At 38.2% G+C, this 19593-nt stretch overlaps 1 protein-coding gene across 3 annotated transcripts in view; it reads right to left on the bottom strand.

The window, feature by feature from the left end:
• LOC128232632 (uncharacterized) overlaps nucleotides 1-19593 on the bottom strand; it is a 68743-nt gene that overhangs the window by 5475 nt on the left and 43675 nt on the right. The window contains exon 1 of one of the 3 annotated variants that reach the window (XM_052946302.1): nucleotides 898-913. The exons of the other annotated variants lie outside the window; for them this stretch is intronic. The gene's annotated coding sequence lies outside the window, so the exon portion shown is untranslated. Of the gene's footprint in view, nucleotides 1-897; nucleotides 914-19593 lie in introns of those variants that run through there. 3 annotated transcript variants of the gene reach the window in all.

The raw sequence follows: 19593 nt of genomic DNA, 5'->3' as shown, positions 1-19593 counted from the left end.
TGAAATTTGTGACGTAAAATAATTCGCAAAACACATGTGCGTAACTTGATTAACAAGTGTATAGTAAAATATATCCATAAGATGGAACTAAGTGTCAAGAAAGGTACGATGAGGAAGATCAAAAAATGATCACACCTTCATTATATATAATGCAGCGTTAATGTCTTGCTTTAAGAACCTGTAGACATATTAATGCATAGAACATTTTAAAATTAAACGGACACATAACGAATTAAACGGTTGTGCATTTTTTGTTCACAAATTTTAACAAAACAACAACATTTATTGGATCATTGTTACTATAGGTAACATATTTCAATGATGTGTCACATGGTAAATATTACGCAATAGTTTCACGTAAACATTCGAGATTCCATTTGAATTCTGTGTTCATTATCTCTCATTTGCCGAAGCATCTTTCTCTGAATTATCCTGTTTGTCCGGACATCTACCACAGATTGTGGATAAAGCATTCAATAGACGTGAAGCATTTCCTCTTTCAACGAATTGTTGAAATTCCAATGAAAAAATACACTATATGAAAACATAAAGAATGGATTATGGTAGTCTGTATGATGAAAATATTGGAACCCCTAGGTTACAACATTGCTTATCGCTCTTCTCAGAGGGAGAGTTCATAAGTAATTTGACTGTATGTGATTGTAAGTTATCCTGCTCCTCCTCCCCACCTCATCATGATCATCACCACCATCCTCATCGCCTTCAACAAGTACAACAAATACAGCTTGATTTTTAATTTTTAATTTAATTTTCTAAACATTTGTACGTTTTTGTTTCATAAACTAATGAGCAAAACGAACTCCGCATATACATGTTCTGATTAACAGTTGCATTCTACTGATATCAGCAATATTTAGTGTAAATATATTTTGCAACTTTGTATTTTTGAGAATTTCCTATTTCGACAAAAAAGCGTCCAGGACGTATGCAATCCATCCAGGAATATTTCGTGCTAGATGATATTTCCAGTATCCATTGTCATTGGAAACATTTATGTGGCGTAAGTAAACGAACGATATTGTATTTAATTCCCTAGCGAGAGGTGGCTTACTTGAAGTGACGTGTTCGTAGTTTACTATCCAGAAAATGTAGCCGTGAATGTTTGCGGCAAAAACGGTACAGATATATTCGTATTGGCACTGTGCGTCACAGTTACAAAAAGAGTTCCCAATGTTGAACTAGTGCGTGGTATATGCCATACCACAAGTATATAGCTTTATCCATAAGCTACAATAATTTACTAAGGAACGAAGCGAACTAAGTACAAATACACAGTATCAAGTGTAGAGCCATCACTGCTTTCATATATGACAACAATGACATTGTCACAGTCCCATTCGAGAAATAATCTGTTTTGTCAAATAATGTTCGTAAAAAAAGGGGATTGCTCTAGCGATTAACGGTTGACCGAAGTTATAAAATATGAATAATTAAATCGCGATTCAAACTACCATTATATTTTTATTCAGACTCTTAAATGCATCATTAAGAATTTTTTAAAACATCCCAAAATCCCTCTTCTGAGACGGCAATGATGAACATGAAATTTTAATAACGGTTTGAACAGAATCGTACTGGGAAACTATCGTTTTTATTAATTTTATGAAACGACGATCTCTTATTTATTGGAGTTCATTCGGTGCCACACATTTGAAACAAAAACTAAATTATTTAGATGTTATGAACATTTGTTTTTGCGGAGTCAAAATTACTAATTCAGGAGAATGCTAACGACACAAATGGAATCATCCCTCGCGATGGAAGGATGTTTTCCTAAGCACCCAATCTCGATAATTGCTACATTCATTTCCAGAAGATAACAGAAACAATCGTACCCCATGTAATTTCATCTTTTTATTGCTCTTATATAGTTTTACATATATCAGGGACTTGATTGGATCGTTAACATCAATGAAAGATTCGAGGTACTTTACTTGGAAACAAATCAAAGGTCTGATGTTTTATAACAGTTTCTGAGAAATAACATTGTAAGATATTAATATGTCTTATACTGTTTATTCAAATAGTTTAAGGCTGCGGCAAAATATCACTTAAACCTTCAAACGTTATTTATCAACCAGTCTGCCAAATTGATTATTTTGGAGAAAATACTGGCAACAGTTCAAGTTACAAACATCATGTTTGCACTACTTCATAATTATCGTCCCTCTAGTAAGTCTCAATTATATATATATATATATATATATATATATATATATATATATATATATATATATATATATATATCTTTGTTCAAATGGAAACATTGATTAACTATTGATAAACATGCAGGGGCGTAGCTTCATTTAGGCACTGTAGGCACGTGCCTACACATTTTTCTTAAAAATGAAAAAAAATAAAAGTTTCAAAAATGCAATAAAAATTGAAGGGTGAGGGGACTCAGCGGTATAGTGTCGATCTGCAGCGAACCCATCGAATATGAAAATAAGTCCGTATTTAATTACACTATTTTTTTTTAAAAAATCGAAGGTTTTCATAACTGGTTCGAAGAAGTGTGGTAACGAAACTTCCAAGCGACCAAGGAAAGTCAAAGTTTTTGAGCGCTTGATTTGAAATTGTAACAATTTAACATGGCCAAACAGGACCCTACATATCCGGATATTGGCGGTTCTAGCTTCCGTGCCACTTATGAGGAAACGAAGCGACGTCTTCGGACTGAGACTTGGTCGTCTTGTCTATTGAACCCATTCCCATTTCGGTATGCCTATTGCATTTCTGTGCCATAGTTTTAAATTTAATGCGTCTGACCTTGCAACGTATGAACAGCGTATGACATTAAATAATTCAACAAAGACTCATAAAAACATTTGGAGGCAAACAACGAAAACTGAATGGTAAATGGCTATTGGAGAACAAATGGTTGCGGTATTCTAAGTCAAAGGATGCGATATAGTGTGTTCACGAACTGTTGCCTGTTTGGAGGTTCTGGTGGCCGAGAGAAGACGTTTACATCTGGTATGACCGATTGGAAGAACTTGTCATCGTTGGTTAAACGTCATGAAAATGAAACGTGTCATAATAATGCTTCCGCTCGAGCTGAAAGTTATCAAGACATAGTTTGTAAAAAGTGAGTCTATTAACAAGCAACTAGGAATCCGCTTGGTCAACAGTGGAGAACAACAGACATGTCTTGCATATAATAATTGAAATAATATCTGCGCAATGCAAAACATACCACTACGAGGGCATACAGAGGAAACTAGTAATTTCTACGCAAAACGAACTTATTGACATTTGCGCTGAACAAGTCAAGGAAAGGATTCTTAGCGACTGTCGGAACTGTCCATACTCTGCAATAATTGTCGATGAAGCTACCGATAAATCAACTAAAGAACAGTTGTCGCTCTGTGTCTGATTTGTTGACAATAACGGTACAGTAAGAGAGGAATTTTGTGCTTCGTTCAGTGTTCCTCTGATAAAGGAATTGAACTTTGTACCAATATTATGTCATTTCTCCAGGAAGCCGACCTTGACGTCTTAAAAGTTCGAGCGTAAGGTTACGATGGGGCGTCAAACATGTCGGGGAAATATCGAGGAGTTCAGGCTTTTGTTCGTGAAAAATCACCGCATGCTAAATACGTACACTGCAAAGCGCATTGCCTGAATCTCGCCTTGGTTCACAGCTCTAATATTCCTTGTGTTCGAACAATGATGTCAACTGTCCAGGACATAAGATATATGTTCGATTACTCTGCGAAACGGCTAGCAGCTTTCGTGAACGAGTTGTCTCGAGATGCCACCACTAAAGAGGAAATGGATCAGCGAACGAAACTGCGTACTTTGTGCGAAACAAGGTGATCGAGTCGCACCGATGCCCTGGCGACTTTCAAGAACGCATTTCCCGTTGTAGTTCATACGTGTGAAACACTAAATGACGACGATGATAATAAAGCAGGGATACTTTGCTTTGAAATAATCATAGCATTGACAGTGGCTGAACATGTGCTTAGTTCCACGGTTGCATTAACAAACCTATTGCAGAAAGAAGATAACGATCTATTGCGTGCAATTGGTGAGGCTAAGGTCGTCATTCAGGTAATGAACAATGATCGAAACGACCCAGACGTGTGGGGCGCTCTCTATGAAAAAGCTACAAATGTTGCCGCGGAATTAGATATAATCCCGTCGAGACCAAGAAGGGCTGGTAGGCAAAATCACTGCGCTTATCAGGATGTAGGTACAGTTTCCGACTATTGGAGAATAACATTGTTCAATGTATTCCTTGACCATTTGATACAAAAAATGGAGGCCCGCATTTTAAGCAATGAAGACCGCTTCGCGGCACAGTATCTTCTGCCAAACCGATTGCCAGGTCTACAAGATGAAATGCGTCCGTCCATATATATATGCCGCATATGCTTAAGATCTCCATCATTCGTTTGAAGCTTTCGGTAACGAAGTTACGAGGTGGAATATTGCGGAGAGTAGACCGCCTTGGCTCCAAGATATCCTCCGACAGACGAGCAAAGATTTGTACCCATGTATTTATGGCACTCTCGGAGTACTGTTGACAATGCCACCGGCATCAGCATCATGCTACAGAAAGTGTTTGATTTGTACGATTTCTACCTAGTTCCGGTTTCTTAGTCTGAGGACTTTTATTGATATTGTCGGTTACATATTCATGTCATAAATATATTCTGAATACAGTACGGAGATTTTTTCAATTATCGTTGATTTATTTTTTGCTGAAAATTTGAACTGCTTCAGAACAAGTATGGAATATACTTTTCAGCTTGGCAAAAACTGCAAAATTATAATATTTATTTTCCTTCAAAATATGCCCCAAAATACAGCTGCGGCGATATAGGATTTCAAATATTCTCGGGGCATGCCCCCGAACCCCCCTAAAACAACGGGGCCTACACATTGATGTTTGACAAGCTACGCCCCTGACATGTATATGCAAATTTACAGTGTTTAGTATAAGTAAAACAGGCCAGAAATGCTTTATAATTTTTGTAATATGGACATATATCCTCCTTTATGTATGTGTGATCAATCTCCATCTATATAACCTCGTATATGTCGAGAGAGGATACCAGTTTGGCAAATATTGAGGTCGACAGAGGATACCAATTTGGCAAATATTGAGGTCGACAGAGGATACCAGTTTGGCAAATATTGAGGTCGACAGAGGATACCAGTTTGGCAAATATTGAGGTCGACAGAGGATACCAGTTTGGCAAATATTGAGGTCGACAGAGGATACCAGTTTGGCAAATATTGAGTTTTTAATTTTAACAACTTAAAAAGGTAAAGTTGAGCGTTCGTTAACAGGTTTAAAGTGAGTTCATACTTCGTTTTCACTGACCATGCCCTGGCGATTACCACTCATTCATTTATGTCAATATATACTTAACTTTACTTATAAATATCATACATTTATCACATATGCCTATACCTTGATTGTTTTATAACCATCACGTATATTTCTTTATGCCACATGTGTAATATAACAATTTCACTCTACAGGTTAGTAAACAATTTGATTGGACGCAATAATTGCTTAATTGTAATATTCCAGCAAGGCTAAAAAAAATCATACGTTGACTTCTCATTTTGTTTTTATGATAATTATTTATTTGAATAAAGTAGTTAATTGTTCATTTAACTCATCAGGGGAAAACGTGATATTTCCTCCTGCAGCCATAAAAAACATTCTTTAAACCTTCGTAACTTTTTGTTATTAAACCGAATATATGACGTCATGAACATATTACACATTATGACTTCATCTAACCGAGTGTGACGTCACCATATCACAAAAGTAAATTTTTGTTTAAGGTGTAGTGTTTATAAATGCTGTGATTCTTTATGGATAACATCACGGAATACATTCTACATATGAACGGAATTGAATGATCGGATACACACATCTTTTTTAAATTATTTCGGGTAATACTTCTGCAGTGCATTTAGCGCTGGAAATAACATTGCTTTGTCAGTTTGTGGTATTCGCCTCATTATCAACGCAAGTGAAACAGGTAGGTCTTTTTTGTTATTTATTATCTGAAAAAAGATGTGATAACACGAATCTGACACTCGTCATCATATTGTACGCAATGATATAACACCCTTGAGGCCTTGTCTTCACACAGGTTTAACTTTCAGGCAAAGGTAAATCCCCTTGCTCTTTGATTTCTTCAAACGAAATTTGACTGAAACATAACCATGATAACTGATAAACTACTACGGGAAATGACATAGCGTTACATATATATAGATGCAAGGCGAAATTGTGCGCAGCGAAGGCAAATGCAAATATTCGACACTTCCATGCAAATTTATCTCCCTTAGTACTTTGATTTTTTTCTCAAAGACATTTTAAGTTTGTCTGAGGCATAACTCAACAAATCACATGATAGACTGTCTATTGTTGAGATGTATGCAACTTAAATCAGTTAGCTCTTGGACACAAGGATATAAAGTTATATAATACGTTTCTTTCTTCAAACTAATTCAATCCATTTCATCTAACTACTGAAAGTAAATCAGTGAAACTTAGGACGATGTTAGATTACAATATTAAATTGATCACTGCGCAAGAATGATATCTCATGGATCCTTTCTTTGAAACTTATCCCCCAATGATTATTTTCTCATTTCTTCTGCTTTCATTGTTAGATAACAGTGTTTAAACTTGTATCAGTTGTAAAAACAACATTTCAGCTATGCAAACATATATTATTTCCAGAAAAGAGGTCCAAAATGCACAAAATGCACCCAAAGCAAGAAAACAACAATAACTATTCGTTGACAGAATGATTAGTTTGCAGTTTAAAATAAAAATACTTAAACTGGTGCAGTGATTGAAATGAATAGGTCAAAAGCCGCCTTTCAGTGTCTTTATGCCAGAAAAAACTACTGTGACGGTTTGCCTGTCCGGTCATGTATGTTATAACACACCGGATCAGGATAATGGTGCGTTCAACACTTTACTGGAGTTTTTTCCCCACAGGGTTGCTATGAAATTAATCAAAATGTTTGCAGACAAGATCAATCGTATGTCGATCGTGCTACAGAAGACATACAGACGCCTGTAACGACATCTAAATAAGAATATAGACACGAAACTGATTCCAATTCAATTAACATTGGGTTACGTTTTACAATTTATGTAAGTCAGACACGAACTCCTCTCTCTACCAATACAAGTTTCATGGACAAGCGTATAGGTATATTTTGTATACGCTTTTATTTTTTATTTCCAACTGATGTTGCTATTTAAGGCAAATGGCGTGTTTGTAGATTGAATGTAGACACAGAACTCAATATATGCGGCAAAAAGCGGTATACCTTAATAATGTCTATGTGCGTCAAAGCTTAAATAAGCATTTCCAATGCCTTAATCTGTTGGTGTTGGTTAATGTCAGACCCGAAATAGCAGGTCTTTCTCTTCATCTTCAATCAGTTACTAAATCAGGAAGCAAGCTAATTACAAATCTATAGGCAGTAGTCCTTTAGAGCCTCTTTACTTTTCGCATCATCAACTTAATCCCAGAAACCATCTACCGTGTCTACGGAATTCCGTTAGTGCCATCGCCTGTGAATGTGTTGCTCTGAAACGCGATACTCGATAGAACGATGATGAAAACTCGAAATCACGAAACTACAATCATAACACGCGGGAGTACGATGATAATAACACGACAGTACAATAATGAAAATGCGTAAATATGACAGTACGATGGTGATGATGCGATATATTATATTATTAAACCTCTATTTTGTCTACAATGGTAAAATCTCATTACCCGAAAAAGAGATATTTTGACTATCAGAAACATTTCAACCTTTTTGACACGTGAGCAAGCGAATATTGTCAACCCTCGAAACAGAATGTCACTCGAGGCTTACGCCTCTGGTGACATTCTGCTCTTGGGTTGACAATATCAATGTCACACATGCTGCCATATTATATTTATATAGTGTTTTCACAATCGTACTGTTGCGTTTTCACGATCGTTATATTGGGATGTCGCGTTTTTGTTATCGTAGTATCATACTGTCGCGTAATCATTATCGTACTGTCGCGTGTTATCATCGTACTGTCGTGCGATCATTATCGCACTGTCGCGTTTTATCATCGTACTGTTGTGCGATCATTATCGTACTGTCGTGCGATCATTATCGTACTGTCACGTTATCATTATCGTACTGTCGCGTTATCATTATCGTACTGTCGTGCTATCATTATCGTACTGTCGCGTTATCATTATCGTACTGTCGTGCTATCATTATCGTACTGTCGCGTTATCATTATCGAAGCTAATTCTGTTAATATCATCGATGTAATTCATTTTTTTTACGGATTAATGATTCATGATTAGTGTTTACCTTCAGACTCTGAATCCAAAACGTCATATAAAGGGGAAATTCTTCTATGCGCACGCGCATTGAAGGATTAACATTTCATGTTAGTGTTATTATTTTTAAATACTTGCTTTGCAAACATAATTATTTTAGTGAAGTTATTTCATTTACAAACAATACAAAATACTCATTAAGGTCCACTACCCACAAAAATATCAATACTACATTAGATACTTTTAAAGCTTTGTCTTAAACATACCTTATTAAATATCAATGATTGAATAACAAATACTCGTAGTGGGGTTATAAATATCTGAACATTGCATTATAAGAATTGCTGATTATTGTTTGCACAATTTACATGTATGTGTAATGATTGATGATTATTTTGATATTTAAACTCCTGTAAACAGCTTGAATAGAAAAAAATGGTTTAATAGTGTTGTAATGTAAACAAATCCTGTTAAAAAGTTTAAAAAGTAAGTGTGTGTCATAAAAAGCTAAATGCTTCCAATGATGTTAAAATTGCCTTAGTCAAAGTTGCAGAGTCAGGTCAAGTCAGGGAAATCTAACGGCAAGAATGCAATAATGCCTCGCCATAATGGGATGTTTTCCATTACTCAGTAATTGCAACATAAGTTTCCAGAAAATAACATTAATTTTATTTGGAAACAATTCTTTATATTGCGCTTCTTTTATAGCCTTGTATTTATCATGGCCATTTCAATAGATGTGATCGTCTACCGGCGTCCTATACAGATCAAATTCTGGACACTTTATTGCCAACTCTTATATCTGAGAAACGATATTGCAATTCATTTTTATTTCCATTACGCATGTATAAAAAATATTTAAATTTGTGGTAAATTTTCAACCGCAGTCTGCAAATTGGATTACATTGGCAGAACTTATTGGCCTCAGTCCAAGTGACAAACATGATTAAGATATATACAATGTCTGCACAGAATATTTTCTCTAGTTTGTCTACGTTGTAAATGAAAATTTATTCTTATGTTTTTATTAGGCATCAGTTGCCAGTTTTCAGTTAAACAGGGAAATATATGACACAATTTTGCTGCCTTTGCTTTGTTTTCTTTTGAACTTCACATTAGAAAAGATAAACACAGGATTAAAATGAAACTACAACTTATACTCAATGTACAGACCTTAATGTTTTTGGCAACACGATATGTTATAAATAAAAACAAAACGTTCTTCCATGCGTAGTTAAGGCTCATACTCATCTTATTAGGGCACTCAACCATTTGTCAACATTAACAATAACAGAGGCCAATTTTGCCTCCGACCCATCCACCCCCATGTTCCCTGTGCCTGAACATACCGTGTCTAATGTGTCTTTCGATCCCAACTTCCACACGATATACAGTACTGAATGGATGTAGAATGACATAAAAATAGAGAACCCCACCTCTTTTGGGGAATGTAGAATAGTAGAAGATTTGTGGAACGAGAAAGTAATCTATTCCTTTCTATGGATATCCTCATTTGTCTAAATCCCAGAACTATAAGATTTTGCTCTCTACAAAGATCAACATCTAGTAATCTAATTACTTCATAATCCTGTTGTTGCAATACTTCATATATTGCGTGCAGCTCCGTTATATAACTCCTGCGTTTCTAGGTTTTATTTGAAACCTACGTAGAGCTACGATACAAAATTGAACATGAAATTGCATTTATGAATGTTCACGCGCAAAATTGGCAAATACACTTAGTAACCTTCTCTAGAAAAGTTTTTTTTATCTTTTGTTTAATCGTTCTTTTTGTAGTGTTTTTTTTTTGTAAATGAACATTGAAATTGGATCAGCGTGTTGTTTTTCAAAATTCTATTTTTTTAGGACATCCATTCCAGTGTAGCTTTCCATAAAAGTTCTTCAGGTTCACATTTTGTTAATTGCGTTGTTATGTTGTAAGATAAAAAGTGAAAATACTTAGGATACAATATATAAAAGTAAAAGACCTCTGAGATAGGCACTACCACGCCATACCGAGAGCAAGGAGATCAGCAAACAGTGATAGGCACTGCCACACCATACCGAGAGCAAGGAGATCAGCAAACAGTGATAGGCACTGCCACACCATACCGAGAGCAAGGAGATCAGCAAACAGTGATAGGCACTATCACACCATACCGGGCACATGGATATCAGCAAACAGTAAAAGGCACTACCACGCCATACCGAGAGCAAGGAGATCAGCAAACAGTGATAGGCACTATCACACCATACCGGGCACATGGATATCAGCAAACAGTAAAAGGCACTACCACGCCATACCGAGAGCAAGGAGATCAGCAAACAGTGATAGGCACTATCACACCATACCGGGCACATGGATATCAGCAAACAGTAATAGGCACTGCCACACCATACCGGGCACATGGATATCAGCAAACAGTAAAAGGCACTACCACACCATACCGGGCACATGGATATCAGCAAACAGTAATAGGCACTTCCACACCATACCGGGCTCATGGATATCAGCAAACAGTAATAGGCACTGCCACACCATACCGGGCTCATGGATATCAGCAAACAGTAATAGGCACTGCCACACCATACCGGGCACATGGATATCAGCAAACAGTAATAGGCACTTCCACACCATACCGGGCACATGGATATCAGCAAACAGTAATAGGCACTTCCACACCATACCGGGCACATGGATATCAGCAAACAGTAATAGGCACTACCACACCATACCGGGCACATGGATATCAGCAAACAGAAATAGGCACTACCACACCATACCGGGCTCATGGATATCAGCAAACAGAAATAGGCACTGCCACACCATACCGGGCTCATGGATATCAGCAAACAGTGATAGGCACTACCACACCATACCGGGCACATGGATATCAGCAAACAGTAATAGGCACTGCCACACCATACCGGGCTCATGGATATCAGCAAACAGTGATAGGCACTGCCACACCATACCGGGCTCATGGATATCAGCAAACAGTGATAGGCGCTACCACACCATACCGGGCTCATGGATATCAGCAAACAGTGATAGGCACTGCCACACCATACCGGGCTCATGGATATCAGCAAACAGTGATAGGCACTGCCACACCATACCGGGCTCATGGATATCAGCAAACAGTAATAGGCGCTATCACACCATACCCGGCGCATGGATACCAGCAAACAGTAATAGGCACTGCCACACCATACCCGGCGCATGGATATCAGCAAACAGTGATAGGCACTGCCACACCATACCCGGCGCATGGATATCAGCAAACAGTGATAGGCACTACCACACCATACCGGGCTCATGGATATCAGCAAACAGTGATAGGCACTACCACACCATACCGGGCTCATGGATATCAGCAAACAGAAATAGGCACTACCACACCATACCGGGCTCATGGATATCAGCAAACAGTGATAGGCACTGCCACACCATACCGGGCTCATGGATATCAGCAAACAGTGATAGGCACTGCCACACCATACCGGGCTCATGGATATCAGCAAACAGTGATAGGCACTGCCACACCATACCGGGCTCACGGATATCAGCAAACAGTGATAGGCACTACCACACCATACCGGGCTCACGGATATCAGCAAACAGTAATAGGCACTACCACACCATACCGGGCTCATGGATATCAGCAAACAGTAATAGGCACTACCACACCATACCGGGCTCATGGATATCAGCAAACAGTAATAGGCACTACCACACCATACCGGGCTCATGGATATCAGCAAACAGTAATAGGCACTATCACACCATACCGGGCTCATGGATATCAGCAAACAGTAATAGGCACTACCACACCATACCGGGCTCATGGATATCAGCAAACAGTAATAGGCACTACCACACCATACCGGGCTCATGGATATCAGCAAACAGTAATAGGCACTACCACACCATACCGGGCTCATGGATATCAGCAAACAGTGATAGGCACTACCACACCATACCGGGCACATAGATATCAGCAAACAGTGATAGGCACTACCACACCATACCCGGCGCATGGATATCAGCAAACAGTGATAGGCACTACCACACCATACCGGGCTCATGGATATCAGCAAACAGTGATAGGCACTACCACACCATACCGGGCTCATGGATATCAGCAAACAGTGATAGGCACTACCACATCATACCGGGCTTATGGAGATCAGCAAATAGTGACAGGCACTACCACACCATACCGGGCCCATGGAGATCAGCAAACAGTAATAGGCGCTACCACACCATACCGGGCGCATGGAGATCAGCAAACAGTAATAGGCGCTACCACACCATACCGGGCGCATGGAGATCAGCAAACAGTGATAGGCGCTACCACACCATACCAGGTGCATGGAGATCAGCAAACAGTGATAGGCGCTACCACACCATACCAGGTGCATGGAGATCAGCAAACAGTAATAGGCACTACCACACCATACCGGGCTCATGGATATCAGCAAACAGTAATAGGCACTTCCACACCATACCGGGCTCATGGATATCAGCAAACAGAAATTGGCACTACCACACCATACCGGGCTCATGGATATCAGCAAACAGAAATAGGCACTACCACACCATACCGGGCACATGGATATCAGCAAACAGAAATAGGCACTATCACACCATACCTGGCTCATGGATATCAGCAAACAGAAATAGGCACTACCACACCATACCGGGCTCATGGATATCAGCAAACAGAAATAGGCACTATCACACCATACCTGGCTCATGGATATCAGCAAACAGAAATAGGCACTACCACACCATACCGGGCTCATGGAGATCAGCAAATAGTGATAGGCACTACCACATCATACCGGGCTTATGGAGATCAGCAAATAGTGACAGGCACTACCACACCATACCGGGCTCATGGAGATCAGCAAACTATCACACCATACCTGGCTCATGGAGATCAGCAAACAGTTATAAGCACTACCACACCATACCGGGCTCATGGAGATCAACAAACAGTTATAAGCACTACCACACCATACCGTGCTTATGGAGATCAGCAAATACTGATAGGCACTACCACACCATACCGGGCTCATGGACATCATCAGGCCGTGACTTCGAATCCAACCTTGGGCATGCTCCTAAAAAGGACGTCCGTACTTGTTTCTACCTACCCAAGAAACTACTTAACATTGTAAAAACTGCACAAAAAAAATGACAACAAGCCTTTTTTATGTACATATTTTATGTAACAACTACAACTAATTATTTAAAGGAGGTTCATCAAAAACACGTCGTGCTAGAACATTTTTCTCATTTTTTCCGCTGAAGTTTCAATGAAACCATTCTCATGTCATATGTAAATGAATGGTAATGTATTTAACTTGAGTCTCTATGTGGAGCCGGCATACTTATTTAATGATTTGCAATTCGTTCTTGTAATAATGTAATTGTTTAAAAAAACTTTTTTCTGCAATCAAAGCCCTCTAAAAAGATACATACCAAAATGGGATGAGGTCACCGCGCCTTCATTATTCACATATTTGTGGGTCGGATTACTTAACTTATAGTTCAAAATTGTATACATGTAGAATATTCTCCGTCAAGGTTATCATAAGAGTAATTATTTTTTTGCAGACAAACGTATTCTTGTGTCGACCCTTAATGCTAAAAACGGTACTCGAATGTTACTATTAGTCAAGACCCAGTGACCATTGAGCTCCGGGAAACTAAAGGTGACAAAATTTACTTTATTAAAGGTTTTGTTGGATCAATTTAGTCAGAGAGTCTTCTCGTAGTGGTTTTTAGAAGTGGGCGATTGAATACTCGCGCACATCGATTACATGAACCCCCATCACCCTACCCCCTACCCCCGCCCCATCAGAGTATTACCCTGACTGTTTCCAGGCGGTGTTTCAAGATATGTTGCTAATGTAATCATATGTTTAATTGTCTTGCGTCTCTCGTTTATTTTTCGGTATGCCTTATTCCCTACCCCTTTACATTTTCACATCGTGCAGAACTGCAAAAATCATGCATATTAACAAAAATATAATAATAATGAAACGGTTAGAATTCATTTCATAAGATTGGTTTTAAAATATATCATCGTCGACACCAACCTGATAAAAACATCGGCAGCTGTCAGTTTGAGATTCCAGAGGTTTTTATGTGAAAGTAATTGAATAGTTATCTTAAACATGTTAAGATTCTTTCAATGTGGATATTTGAATAGAATGCTAGTGTATAGTGCTGACATATGGAACTTTCGATTTCTGCAACCATTTATTCGCAATTGTCGAAATGTCTTTCATACTGTTCTTATCTGGTTATCGACATCAAATAGTTGATAAAAGCATTTAATGAATGTGAAATATTCCATTTCAAAGTAAACGTTGAAACATTCAACGCTCATGAATGACACTGATGAAAGTGTGCTAGTCAGTATAATAAAAGGAATGTTTCGCTTCAAAAACGTATGTATGTTAATTGTTTATTTCTGTCAAGGCTGACGTTACTAAGTTGTTGTTATGATGTCTGCCTTTCATCTAAGAGGCCGTGACTTCGAATCCAACCACTGGCCCTGTTCCATTGAGCTCCTAAAAAAGGAAGCCCGTACTGGTTTCTACCTACCAAGGAAACTGTAATGAACATAATTCAAATATATACTTATACAGCTGTTTATAAAACCGAACTTTAGTAAACTAGTATAAACTTAACATAATACATTGACAACACGCCTTTTTATGTACATGTTTTATCAAGTAACTACAATTAAGTATTCAAACACACGTTGTGCTAGAATATTTTCCTCGAATTTCTTCCTCTGAAGTGTAAATAAAAACATTCTTATGTCATAAGTACACGGACGGTAGTGTACTTAATTATCTTAAGACCCTGGGTAGAGCCGGCATACTTGAATTTACTTGTTCATAATTTACTTCTTAGAAAAATAAGGCTGCAGACAAAATTCGGTATAATAGGCAGTCGAAAGTGGTATTTTAGCGTCAAAGTTCCCCGTGTTCTGAGGTGTTGGGGATTGATATATGTCAGACCCAAAATGGAAAGCTATCTTGTTTAAGCTTCTATTAATCACTTAATAAGAAAGGAAACGAAGTTAAAATAGGCAGTATCATTTTAATAGCCATTATTGCTTTTCCATCCTACACAAACAAAGGCGTTGTCATCTCCGTAATTCTAGAAACCATCTCCCGTGTAAAATAATTTCCGTCAAAATTGGTGAACTGTTCTACCAACAATCAGGAGAGTGTAAACGACTGATAATATCAAATAATGAGTTTGGTATTTGAGCACGAGAGGTTTCAGCCAAATTCATGCCTGTCATGCAATTGTTTATACAGCATTACGAAAACTGAATTTCAAATGTGTCTCAATATTCTATTCCCCTAGATGGCACTGCAGAGGAGTGTGTCATTTAAGTTAATAACGGTTTGAACAGAACTATAATGGTTTATTTAATGATTATTTTCTGTTAGGTTGAGAACTCGCTTGGTGTCACCAATATGAAAACAAAAGCAAAGTTAATAAGATGTTTGTTTTTATTCCGGTAAAATTACGGAGTCAGCAGTCGATAAAGCTAACGACATAAATGGAATCATGCCTCGCGAGAAAGGAATCTTTTATGAAGCTCACGATCTCGCAAATTGCTACATTAATTTCCAGAAAGATAACAGAGAGACAATCATACCCCATGCAATTTCATTATACAGGCAATTCCTTTTTTATTGCTCTTATAAAGTATTATATTTGTCATTGACATGATTCCGGGTTCGGATCGTTAACCATTGTTGATGGATTCTTGGTTGTGCACGTCGATACAAATCATAAAGCCAGACGTTTTAATACGGACTCTAATGGCTGATAGATCAGATTGCAAGAATTTCTTATCCACATAAACGTATACATATTTTACATGAAGTAGAACTGCTAAATTTCCAAACTCAGTCTGCAATTTTATCATTTAGAGGGATCTATTGTCATCCGTTCAATGAGGTGTCTGCATCAAAATGTTCGACCTTGGAGTTCATGCTTTTTTGCGCCGTTGTTATTCAAATATCATAATGGGAGTTGTAATTTGTTTGACTTAATATTAATTGTAAAAGAACGTTGCATGTTCATTCCAACACTCAAATTTGAAAACACATGAATTAAAAATATCTGGTTCCTGTCGGATTAAAAGACTAAAACGTAAAATGTTTCAAAATTTCATTTTCATTTATTTTTTAGGTTTAACCTTTAGCAAGCATAATACATAAATCCTTTGCAACTTGTGTAGATGTTATATATATAACTATATATGATTTTATCAGATTTCGGCTAAAGAACCATTTACAGTCTGTCGAAAATGTATTTCTATAAAATGAATATTTGTTGTATCAAATAATTCATGATAACCTAATCAACAAGTTTTGCTTTGAGATGATTGCTTTAACTTAATAAAAACATTTTTTGTAACACGGAAGATAATTTATTTTAATTTTTATTTTTATTTGAATATTTTATGGAATATCTTTCTTTTTTGAAAAAAGTATCATCAAAAACCACAATACATTGTAGATTTGTGTAGACTTGATCGTTTTGACAACCTTAAAAAATATTTGCGACAAACTTTAACGAAAAATGCAAATACTTTTTGAGCCAAAATCTAATAAAATATTCTTTTGTGAACTTTGCTCAACTCCCCAATACAGTAAAACATGTTGAAAAGTATGTATGATTTAATCGTTAGCATTGTGGAAGGCCCTTATATCCCAGTTCCAGTACCAGTTTAGAAACACCTTGTTGACAAAATACTAGAATAATAATACTCCAATGCTAACGACGCACGGGGACAAGTCCAGTGGTAAACATTTTAAGTTAAAACAATGTTCCGAGGCTACAGCCCAACATACACTGAACGAAAGGCATTACATGTATCACACAGCCCAACATACACTGAACGAAAGGCATTACATGTATCACAGAGCCCTACATACACTGAACGAAAGGCATAACATGTATCACACAGCCCAACATACACTGAACGAAAGGCATAACATGTATCACACAGCCCAACATACACTGAACGAAAGGCATTACATGTATCACACAGCCCAACATACACTGAACGAAAGGCATAACATGTATCACACAGCCCAACATACAGTGAACGAAAGGCATAACATGTATCACACAGCCCAACATACACTGAACGAAAGGCATAACATGTATCACACAGCCCAACATACACTGAACGAAAGGCATAACATGTATCACACAGCCCTACATACACTGAACGAAAGGCATTACATGTATCACACAGCCCTACATACACTGAACGAAAGGCATTACATGTATCACACAGCCCTACATACACTGAACGAAAGGCATTACATGTATCACACAGCCCAACATACACTGAACGAAAGGCATTACATGTATCACACAGCCCTACATACACTGAACGAAAGGCATTACATGTATCACACAGCCCTACATACACTGAACGAAAGGCATTACATGTATCACACAGCCCTACATACACTGAACGAAAGGCATTACATGTATCACACAGCCCTACATACACTGAACGAAAGGCATTACATGTATCACACAGCCCTACATACACTGAACGAAAGGCATTACATGTATCACACAGCCCTACATACACTGAACGAAAGGCATAACATGTATCTTACAGCCCTACATACACTGAACGAAAGGCATCACATGTATCTTACAGCCCAACATACACTGAACGAAAGGCATCACATGTATCTTACAGCCCAACATACACTGAACGAAAGGCATCACATGTATCTTACAGCCCAACATACACTGAACGAAAGGCATCACATGTATCTTACAGCCCTACATACACTGAACGAAAGGCATCACATGTATCTTACAGCCCTACATACACTGAACGAAAGGCATCACATGTATCTTACAGCCCAACATACACTGAACGAAAGGCATCACATGTATCTTACAGCCCAACATACACTGAACGAAAGGCATCACATGTATCTTACAGCCCTACATACACTGAACGAAAGGCATCACATGTATCACACAGCCCAACATACACTGAACGAAAGGCATTACATGTATCACACAGCCCAACATACACTGAACGAAAGGCATTACATGTATCACACAGCCCAACATACACTGAACGAAAGGCATTACATGTATCACACAGCCCAACATACACTGAACGAAAGGCATTACATGTATCACACAGCCCTACATACACTGAACGAAAGGCATCACATGTATCACACAGCCCAACATACACTGAACGAAAGGCATCACATGTATCACACAGCCCAACATACACTGAACGAAAGGCATCACATGTATCACACAGCCCAACATACACTGAACGAAAGGCATTACATGTATCACACAGCCCAACATACACTGAACGAAAGGCATTACATGTATCACACAGCCCAACATACACTGAACGATAGGCATTACATGTATCACACAGCCCAACATACACTGAACGATAGGCATTACATGTATCACACAGCCCAACATACACTGAACGAAAGGCATTACATGTATCACACAGCCCAACATACACTGAACGAAAGGCATTACATGTATCACACATCCCAACATACACTGAACGAAAGGCATAACATGTATCACACATCCCAACATACACTGAACGAAAGGCATTACATGTATCACACAGCCCTACATACACTGAACGAAAGGCATTACATGTATCACACAGCCCTACATACACTGAACGAAAGGCATTACATGTATCACACAGCCCAACATACACTGAACGAAAGGCATTACATGTATCACACAGCCCTACATACACTGAACGAAAGGCATTACATGTATCACACAGCCCTACATACACTGAACGAAAGGCATTACATGTATCACACAGCCCTACATACACTGAACGAAAGGCATAACATGTATCACACAGCCCAACATACACTGAACGAAAGGCATAACATGTATCACACAGCCCAACATACACTGAACGAAAGGCATAACATGTATCACACAGCCCTACATACACTGAACGAAATGCATCACATGTATCACACAGCCCAACATACACTGAACGAAAGGCATAACATGTATCACACAGCCCAACATACACTGAACGAAAGGCATCACATGTATCACACAGCCCTACATACACTGAACGAAAGGCATTACATGTATCACACAGCCCTACATACACTGAACGAAAGGCATTACATGTATCACACA

This window comes from Mya arenaria, chromosome 4, assembly GCF_026914265.1.
Source record: "Mya arenaria isolate MELC-2E11 chromosome 4, ASM2691426v1".
Classification (NCBI taxonomy): Eukaryota; Metazoa; Mollusca; class Bivalvia; order Myida; family Myidae; genus Mya; species Mya arenaria.
The sequence above is the reverse complement of the archived record's forward strand: the minus strand, read 5'-3'. Positions and strand labels throughout refer to the sequence as shown.